Source organism: Bidens hawaiensis, unplaced genomic scaffold, assembly GCF_021521415.1.
Source record: "Bidens hawaiensis isolate Kalapana, Puna unplaced genomic scaffold, B.hawaiensis_p1.1 tig00001433_1, whole genome shotgun sequence".
NCBI classification, from domain to species: domain Eukaryota; kingdom Viridiplantae; phylum Streptophyta; class Magnoliopsida; order Asterales; family Asteraceae; genus Bidens; species Bidens hawaiensis.
In genome coordinates, this window is record NW_027491080.1 from 524,709 (window position 1) to 535,305 (window position 10,597).

A 10,597-nucleotide genomic window follows, 5' to 3' on the forward strand; every position below is an offset into this window, starting at 1 on the left:
CTCAAACGGTGGCATACCAATACTCGAATGGTAACTGTTGTTATAGGAGAACTCTGCCAGATGCAGATGATCATCCCAACTTCCACCAAAATCTAAAACGCAAGCACGTAGCATATCCTCAAGGGTTTGGATCGTCCTTTCAGACTGTCCATCGGTTTGAGGATGATACGCCGTACTGATGTTCAACCTCGTCCCCATAGCTTCATGAAATTTCTTCCAGAACCTCGAAGTAAACCGTGTATCCCTATCAGACACGATCGATAACGGTACTCCATGCTTGGTTACCACTTCCTTGATGAACAAGCTTGCTAACGTTTCTGACGAGATGGCCTCTCGTATGGGCAGAAAGTGAGCACTCTTGGTCAAACGGTCCACAATCACCCAGATGGTATCATGATGCTTAGCTGTACGAGGTAGCTTAGTTATGAAATCCATGGTGATGTGTTCCCATTTCCACTCAGGTATCACTAGCGGTTGCATCTTCCCATAAGGCTTTTGGTGCTCGGCCTTGACTTGTAAGCAAGTTAAGCACTTACTAACATAATCCACTACATCATTCTTCATTCCTGGCCACCAGTAATCTCTTTTCAAGTCTTGGTACATCTTTGTAGCTCCAGGATGGATTGAGTACCTTGACTTATGAGCTTCATCTAAGATTCGACTTCTAAGATCACCATGGCGTGGAATCCACATACGGTCAAATCTAGTTTTAACTCCATGAGTGTTTTCCATCAACTCATCTTGCTGGCCATAAATCCTTTCTTTCTTTATTAACCCTTCGTCTACTAACACTTCTGACTGCACTTTGATGATTCCTTCAAAAATACTTGAGTTCATGATCAACTTATATGACTTCACGGTTACAAGGACTTCCTCATTCTTACGACTTAACGCATCAGCGACCACGTTAGCCTTACCGGGGTAATACTTAATCTCACAGTCGTAATCCTTTATCAATTCTAACCATCTTCTCTGTCTCATGTTCAGTTCTTTCTGCTCGAAGAAGTACTTTAAACTCTTATGATCGGTATAGATAGTACAATTAGTGCCGTATAGATAATGCCTCCATATCTTAAGAGCATGCACTACAGCTGCTAACTCCAAATCATGCGTCGGATAAGTACTCTCATGGACCTTCAACTGTCTAGACGCGTAGGCTATCACCTTCCCTCGTTGCATCAACACGCAACCTAACCCTTGATGCGAGGCATCAGCACAAACAACAAAATCCTCATCACCATCGGGTAAAGTAAGGATTGGAGCTTGCGTGAGTCTCTTCTTCAATTCTTCAAAGGCTTCCTCCTGAAACTTTCCCCAATTGAATACTATCGTCTTTCGGGTCATACCGGTCAGCGGTGCGGCTATCTTGGAGAAACCTTCGATGAATCTCCTATAGTAGCCAGCTAACCCTAGGAAGCTTCGTATATCAGTCGGATTCTGCGGAGTCTTCCAATTCGTTATTGCTTCAATCTTAGCTGGGTCCACGGTAATCCCCTCCGGATTAACCACATGACCTAAAAATTGCACTTCTCTTAACCAGAATGCGCACTTCGAAAACTTGGCGTACAACCTTTCTTTCTTCAGAACTTCCAATACCTCTCTCAGATGCTCGGCATGGTCAGACTCACTCTTTGAATAAATCAATATATCATCGATGAAGACGATAACCGACTTATCCAACATCGGTCGACACACCCTATTCATCATGTCCATAAATGCTGCAGGAGCATTTGTTAGACCGAATGACATTACAAGGAACTCGTAGTGTCCATACCGCGTTCGGAACGCTGTCTTAGGGATGTCTACCTCTTTCACCTTCAGCTGATGGTAGCCTGATCTGAGATCTATTCGTGAGAACCAACTTGCACCTTGCAGTTGGTCAAACAGATCATCAATCCTTGGCAAAGGATATCTATTCTTGACCGTAAGCTTATTCAACTCACGATAGTCTATGCACATTCTCATACTTCCATCCTTCTTTTTCACAAACAAAACCGGTGCGCCCCACGGAGAAACACTCGGTCTGATAAAACCCTTGTCGAGGAGTTCTTGCAGTTGGGACATCAATTCCTTCATCTCGGACGGTGCTAGACGGTAAGGCGCTTTCGCGACGGGCTGGGCTCCTGGTACTAGATCTATCTGAAATTCTATCTCTCGCTCAGGTGGCAACCCCGGAAGATCCTCAGGGAATACTTCTGGGTAGTCGCGCACAATAGGAACATTCTTCATTTCTTTCGTCTCGGCCGTAGCGTTGACAACATACGCCAGGTAGGCACCGCACCCTCGCCTTAACAAACCCTCGGCTTTTATCATCGAAATGACATTAAGCCCATAACTCTCCTTATCACCATAAACCGTCACCGCACTACCATCCAATGACTTTAACCTTATCATCTTACTTTTACATACTATCTGAGCCTCAAACTCAGACAACCAATCCATACCCAAGACTACATCGAACCCTCCTAAGGCCATAACATACAAAGTAACAGGGAACTCATGTCCCTCTAACTCTATCTTACAATTCTTAACCATTTTTGTTATTTTCACCGAAGTATCACTTGCGGTTTCTACTACAAAAGTTTCCGACACTCGGCAGCCTTTCATTTTAGCTAGTTTACTAAACGTCGTAGCTACAAAACTTCTATTCGCACCAGAATCAAATAATACAGAAGCGGAAACATCGTTCACTAGAAACGTACCTGTGACGACATCCGGAATCTGCCTGGCTTGTTCCTGGGTCAGCATGTAGGCTCTAGTTCTGGGCCTAGCTTGATCGGCATCCTTCTTTCCAGTACCTCCAGCTACACCTTCAGTGCACTCCCTTGACATATGGCCTGTCTTGCCACATTTGTAACATGCTGGCTTCGCACTGCACTCATTGGCATAATGCCCTACCTTCCCGCACTTATAACAGGCATTCGACCCCATTCTGCATTCTCCACCATGAGCCTTTCCACATTTGAGACAAACATTAGAACTTTTACCCCACTTGCACTCACCATCATGCCTCTTCCCGCAGGTCTTACACGATCTCTTCTCCCACACTTTCTGTTTCTTATCCTTGGAGTTCCATAACTGAGTACCGGGTCGTTTAGCAGGAGTGACCCCTTTCTTCTCTTTCTCTTCGTCCCTTTCCACCCTATCATCCGCGGCCACGTCAGCATAGACCATTTCCGCGAGTCCAACAGCCGAATCAAAAGTAGCAGGTTGAATCGCCCTGACTAACATGCGGACCTTTTGTGGCAACCCCCTCACATAACATTTGATTCTCTTGACCTCAGTGTCAACCATGTCAGGCACCAACCTAGATAGTCGGTTGAACTCCGTGGTATACTCACGATGCGTCATCATACCGGCTATTAAATTCTGGAACTTCATCTCCGTTCTTTCAACCTCGGCATCTGCACAGAACTTCTTCATTACCAACTCTTTCAAATCTTCCCACTTCATCTCTTTGATATCTTCACGGGTCTTCCTCTGCTCCACACTCTCCCACCAATACATAGCCTCATCTACGAATGACTGAGTAGCATAACCCACAGCTTGGTCGGGACGGCATTCGCTAATGCGGATAACCTTGTCCATAGCGGTTATCCACTGGAGAGTAGCGATTGCGTCTCCTAAACCAGTCAGCTTAGGCGGGTCACAACCTTTGAAGGACTTATAGCTGCACCCACCTTGTCCTCCTCTCCTATCATCGACTTTCACAGACTTATCCCCACTCGAGGCCCCTCTTTCACCTTCCCCATCCTTTCTACCATCACCACCCGCCCCTTCAGCAGTTCGCTCACGGCTTCCAGCAGATCCTTCGGGATTCAGGTTCTTCACAGCAGCAACTACAGCCTGAACGATGGCTGCTTGAACTGCGGGGCTAAGTTGAACTTCTTCGTTGTTGTTCTGGTCTCCTCCAGCTGCGCTTCCTTCATCTTCGGTGTGGGAAGCTTCTTCCACCGAGGGTTGCCGGACAAGACGAGGCCTGCCACGACGCCCAGTGCGACCCCCAGTTTCAACAAATTCTCCAGCTCCAGCCATTAGTATTCTAAAGGGGAAAACACAAACATCATCACTCAAGGAACTATCTAGTACAAGGATAGTAAGGCTAACAGGTAATAACAGTGGCCAGTTGTGATTAGCTGATCACGTTACTTTCCGCGTCCTATACACTTCCTTTTATGAGTCTATTTGTGCTGGTTCTACTTAAGTAGTTAGTCAATTCAAAACAATCAATTATTCCTATCCGTACCATTCTCATATCTTTTCTTTCTCATTAACGTATATCATTTAATCATACCTTTCACCTTTACTGATCTTGCTTGAGCGACACATGGCATTCTTGAACTGGCATCTTCTTTCTTTTCTTACTTAAATCCCATTCTCTGTTCGAGTCTAAGCATGTAGGATGCTTAAATCTCTCGAACTTATGCTCTGATACCAACTTGTAAGGCCCCGAACCCGGTGACCCTACTTTAGCGTCGGATTTACTCATAAACACAGTTCTTCAAATAAGAGTTTATTAAAACTTTTCGCGGAAAATAAAACATCAATCATTTGTTACCAAACATTAAATCTTTTCTTTGATACCATAACACAAAACTTTATATTTAAAACATCTTTACTTCTTTCTTCAGATGCCAGCCGTTCAATCCATGCCGTGTGTCATCCTCATGCTAACTCTATAATCAGCTCACCTGCGTGCATACTAAAAGTCAGCTACGCTGAGTGAGTTCTAGTTAATCATACAATATCATGCAATACCTTCTTACATACATACGTACTTAACCTCATAACTTTCTTTCATACACACATAAGTACTCATACCATCATTCTTACTTACATACTTTCTTTCTTACTTACATACTTTCTTTACATTCATAATCATACGTTTTAAAGAGCCTTTCGCCCTATAACCTCACAGATATTATAAGGGTCTGGTCCCTAGTTTTCGAATATTAGAAGGGTTCGATTCCCTAACATCACAGATATTATAAGGGTCTGGTCCCTATCATCACAGATATTATAAGGGTCTGGTCCCTAACATCACAGATATTATAAGGGTCTGGTCCCTATCATCACAGATATTATAAGGGTCTGGTCCCTAACATCACAGATATTATAAGGGTCTGGTCCCTAACATCACAGATATTATAAGGGTCTGGTCCCTAACATCACAGATATTATAAGGGTCTGGTCCTTAACATCACAGATATTATAAGGGTCTGGTCCCTTGGTTTTCGAATATTAGTAGGGTTCGATTCCCTCTTCATTACCATACAACCATACATCCTACCTCGAGTATTATTAGGGCTCGGTACCCTTTTCGTGACTATACAACCATACAACCGTCATTTCCTTCTTTTATTAACTTTATTACGTTCATATACATAAACATACATATCATACTTACCATATTTATAACGTTACAACCTGACAGTACGTACAATATCCGAAGATCGTTCACGTACCATCAAGCAATCATTCATACATATCACACATATCACATACCATTCGTGTACCTATACACACATACTTACATTATATCATAAGAACACTCTAGGCATTCTTTACCTCATCCATTAACAACCATACCCCTTGTCGTTACGTGCAATATCCGAAGATCGTTCACGCCCCGACAAGTATTCATTTGAATATTCATACATCTACGACATATAATATTCGTACCTTTATTTTTAACCTGACATTACGCGCAATATCCGAAGATCGTTCGCGTACCGACAAACAATCATTCATATCTATCACACATATCACATATGACATACACTTATCACTTAGGATAAATGTATTAACAACACATCGAGTATGCACACAGCCCCGAAAACATAACAAGGAATGGGGCTAGAAACTCACCTGAATACTGCTTCTTTTTCTGAGAGCTGTAAATCCCTTCTTTAACTGAGCTCGGCTAACTGTACAAGTTACACGTATCAATACTCGCCTGACCTAATCTGGTGGCCTAGTATTAGCTTACTTTAACTTATCGCTTTATAATTTATTTTCTAATCAAACTTGGCTTTAGGCGAAGTTAACCCTTCGGGCGAACTTAGCTTCAGGCGAAGTTAAACCTTAGGCGAACTTGGCTTCAGGCGAAGTTAAACCTTAGGCGAACTTGGCTTCAGGCGAAGTTAAACCTCAGGCGAACTTGGCTTTTAGGCGAAGTTAAACCTCAGGCGAACTTGGCTTCAGGCGAAGTTAAACCTCAGGCGAACTTGGCTTCAGGCGAAGTTAAACCTCAGGCGAACTTGGCTTCAGGCGAAGTTAAACCTTAGGCGAACTTGGCTTTTAGGCGAAGTTACCATTTAGGCGAAGTTGCCATCAGGCGAACTTGGCTTCAGGCGAACTTATCAGGCGAACTTGGCTTGCAGGCGAAGTTCATCAGGCGAACTTAGCTTGCAGGCGAAGTTCATCGCTTGAAGGCGAAGTTGCCCAGATGAAGGCGAAGTTGTCGCGCTGCAGATCTGTTTGCCCATAACTCCTTCGTTTCTTAGCCAAATAACTCGATTTTGGTACCCACGGAATCGTATGATCGGCGCCTACAAATCCCAACCATCAAATCGGCCTAAAATCGACGTTTTAGGGGTCCGATTTGGGCAGTTGTGTTTCGGGTCCGATTAACCCGTCAAATCCTAACCATTTTCAGTAATATTAGCTTTGCGGGATTAGTTCTTACCTTTCCAACTCAGATCTACCAGCAAAATCTCGGGTCTCGACTTTGGATCTCGGTCGGTTATGTGTGTGTTTTTGAGTGTGTAAAAGAGAAAGATGGAAATAAAATGATATCTTGGGCTTGGGATGGGTATTTATATCTCTCAAGCCCACGGACCCAAGGCCCATTCTCATTTAACCCATCTTACGTAATCTAAGCCCATGACCCGTTCCTTACTCGACATTAAATAACTAAAACGTGAAATCACTAAACATAACTTTCTTTTATTTAACATTATAAAAATTTTAGGATGTTACATATTTTGAGTATATAGTAAAATAATATGTTAATATTTGTATTTATAAAAATATATATATATTATATAAATATAGTGTAAAAAGAAAATGAATACTTATTGATTTATTATATTTATTAGGGTATATTAGTTTTGGAGGGAAAAAATTATAAGAATTAACTAAAATATGACAAGTGTTTACGTTTATTTTACTTTTATTAGAATAAATAGATAGATTAATATGTTTTCTTCTTACAATGATTTGTGTTCTGATTTTATTATTTTTGTCTAAGGACCATAAAATAAATCAATTTTCACAAATCTCTTGGCTGATCAATTCCGACGGGAGTCTCACAATTCACAAACCCTTCCTCCGCTGCCGGCTCCATCCATGCCCCCGCCACCGTAGCCGCCTGCCTCCGTCGCCGCCCGCCTTCACCACCGTAGCCTCCTGCCTTCGCCACCTTATTTCTGGGTAATGCTCTTTGTTTGAGCTATTGTTCCCAAATTAGTGATATTTAGTCTAAATTGGGTTTAAGTTAATGATAATTAGGCTACTTCTAGGTGAATTTGAAGTACATTTGAATTTAGTTATAGATCATGCATTTGTATACTGTTTGTATTTGAAGTGTTTGACCTGCTTAATTTAGTTATTTTTTTGGATTTTTATTTTGTAATTTTTATCTGTGTGTGCATAATTTTGTTATTTTTAGGTTTTAAAAAAATTTGTTTTACTCGTTTTGAACCAAAATTTAAAGAAAAATTGTTTGCCTGAATACTCGCTCCCTTACTCGGATGGTCTGAGTTCACGACCCTGTTCTAAGAAGAGCCAAAAACTGATGTAGACATGCATAGGCTGTGTATCTGTAGAAGGCTCACTATGTATATGTATATGCGTGTGTGTATGTGTTGTCCCGAACAAGACCCCCGTGTTAACATACATTGTATTTACAACATGCAGCAGATGATTCTCATGCCAATGTTGACTAGAATAATCAATTCAAAGAAGAAAAACTTCTTGCAATGGGGCTTGCTTTCAACTGTATACATGTAAGCAACTAATTACATACTGAATTTTTATCTCAACTTTTTAAGCATAAAAAAATAAAATCTAATATGTAATTTGGATTGAAATTCAGATTTCTCTTCTTGCTGTAGCTTGGAGATCATGGACATGCTTACAGTTATGCTCAATTAGCAAGCAATAGAATCTTTACTAAGCTTAAATTTATAAAATATTCTCTAATATGTCTCGGTTTTGCCGGCAAATTTTTGTGAAAATAGGTTGTTTATTTTGCATCAATATTGCAGATTCTATCCAATCCATTTTTGCGGGACCAAATGTGAGTGCATGTCTACATTAGTTTATATACTAGTGACAATTTTATTTTATCGTTTTTATATTTTTCTACTCTGTTTCAGTTACGGAGCACTGTATCCAAACAAGTTGGCCCTAGCGAGCAGGTGATTTCTAACAATAAGTGTTTCGGTTCAACCTGACCCAACGCGTTTTGGCATTATAAGTTCTTATTGGGTTATTTTAACTGTATCTTGTAGGGCAAGGCGCAAGGGTGCATTACAGGCTTATGCTCATTTGCTGGTATCATCTCCCCATTGATTTCAGTCCTCTTAACAGGTCAAGAAACACTCAAGTATACACATTCTTATAGTTAATTATTTAAATTTAAATGCATCCACTAAACATTTTTATTTCTGCAGCTTTATTTCTATCTGATCATACTCCATTTGACTTTCCTGGTATTATCTCCATTTCACCGTGGTACTTCATTTTTGTTATTTATCCATAAAATATCACTAATAATGACTGAATTATGGCATTCAAAAAAAAAATTGATAATAATAATTATAACTTAACTATAACTAAATGAGTTGAAACTGCTTCATTAAGTATCAAGATTTTCAAATTTGTTCATTTGCAGATGATAGCATTTATCCAGAGCATCATGATCAAGGCTTCCATTTCAAATTCGAAAACCGATGAATATGACCGGTTGGCAGAACTCTAACTACCCAGGTCACCCTTATATTTTGTAAGTATTAAAGGCATATGCAAATTTAACTGAACCTACATATTGTAGAAATATGCATGAAAAATATGGATAGATGAAAGTATATATAAATGAGAAGTACAATGTTTCATTTCTTGTCAATCTTTTATGTCAGCCATATATATCACATGTTTTTTTATATTCTTTAATATAGGACAACATTTAAGATGAGTTTAATAGGATGCAAAGTGTGTGGCTGATGATAAGCCGGATGATGAGGTCAAGTGTCTTAGACGGGCACTTGGTTCACATAGTGGTTGGGAACTAGGTATTGGGTGATAGGTGAAAAATACGTCCACCAATGTGGCGACCATGTACGAACCAACGCCATGATCCATCACATTGGAACATCATGCAACAGGTGAGTCAATTGCGTGCCGATGTTGATCGAATTGATAAGAACAAAGGTCAATTGAGTAAAGATGTTGAAAATGATAATATTGATGATTGAGTAAAGATGTTGAAAATGATGATATTGATGCTGATAATGAAGATATGGATGCTGAAAATGAAGGTAGTGACCGATTAGTTATTAACAATTTGATGGTTTGTGGTATAACAATTATCTAAACAATTTGATAGTTTAACGTTTTGTAATTGGTGATTGTTTGGCGTTTTGTAATTTCAGTTTATGATTTTACTTGCTAAAAGAATCTGGAATTCTTACAGTTTAACAACAAATTTTTATTTTGTAAAAACCTGGAAATATTATCAAAAATAAAAAAAATATAAAAAAATAATTAATATTATATTTAAACTTTTAATTAATTAATTATATTTTTAAGAGACTAAGAGATTCCCTACAGGCTACAACCCATTTTTGTTTATTTCTTGAAGTTGAATTAAATAGTAATTCATAATTATATTTAGCTCTTAATTTGTCTTTTTGGTTGAAGGGTATTCTATAAGATACTCCAGTGCTCCTTCCTTCACCTCCTCTTTTGCCTTCTTTGAACACACAAAGACAGAAGAAGGAGAATAAATGGAAGAACTGACATCGTTTTGGAGTCATCAAGAGGTTGGTCATCATTCATTTAATTTGCTCTTTGTGTTACAATAAAAAAAAGAAAAAAAAACTACTTACTAAAACATGAAACGTTGTGTATCCATATGAAAACTTGCTTTACTTCATTATTATGTGAAAACGCGTATTCATGATGAAGCTATAGAAGGAAATGTCAAAACGATTCCAAAAATAAAAAATATTCACTTTTTGTTTTTTAATTTTTAATTTTATATTCTTTCTATTTTTATTTTCAACTGCAGTAAATGATCAGTAGACAGTAAGATTTTGTAAGAAAGTTGTGAAAAGGCTGTTTTATCCTTTAAATTTCCTATTATAAAACTTGATTTAATGTATGGCTTATGATATTCCATATTTAAACTTTTAATTAATTATATTTTCAAGAGACTAAGAGATTCCCTACAGGCTACAACCCATTTTTGTTTATTTTTTGAAGTTGAATTAAATAGTAATTCATAATTATATTTATTAGACAGAATATGTTTAGTCATAAGGGATCTGAATATGTAGAGTCAAGGGATATGGACGGTCTGTAGGTTTCAGTT

The 10,597-nt window shown here is 39.2% G+C and overlaps 1 long non-coding RNA gene across 1 annotated transcript; it reads left to right on the forward strand.

Annotated features, from left to right (window-relative positions):
• The first annotated feature begins 8,471 nt into the window (after positions 1-8,471).
• LOC143575973 (uncharacterized) lies at positions 8,472-9,011 on the forward strand. The gene is made up of 2 exons (XR_013142866.1): positions 8,472-8,559; positions 8,900-9,011. It is a non-coding gene; the product is annotated as an uncharacterized LOC143575973 (long non-coding RNA).
• The last annotated feature ends 1,586 nt before the right edge of the window (positions 9,012-10,597 follow it).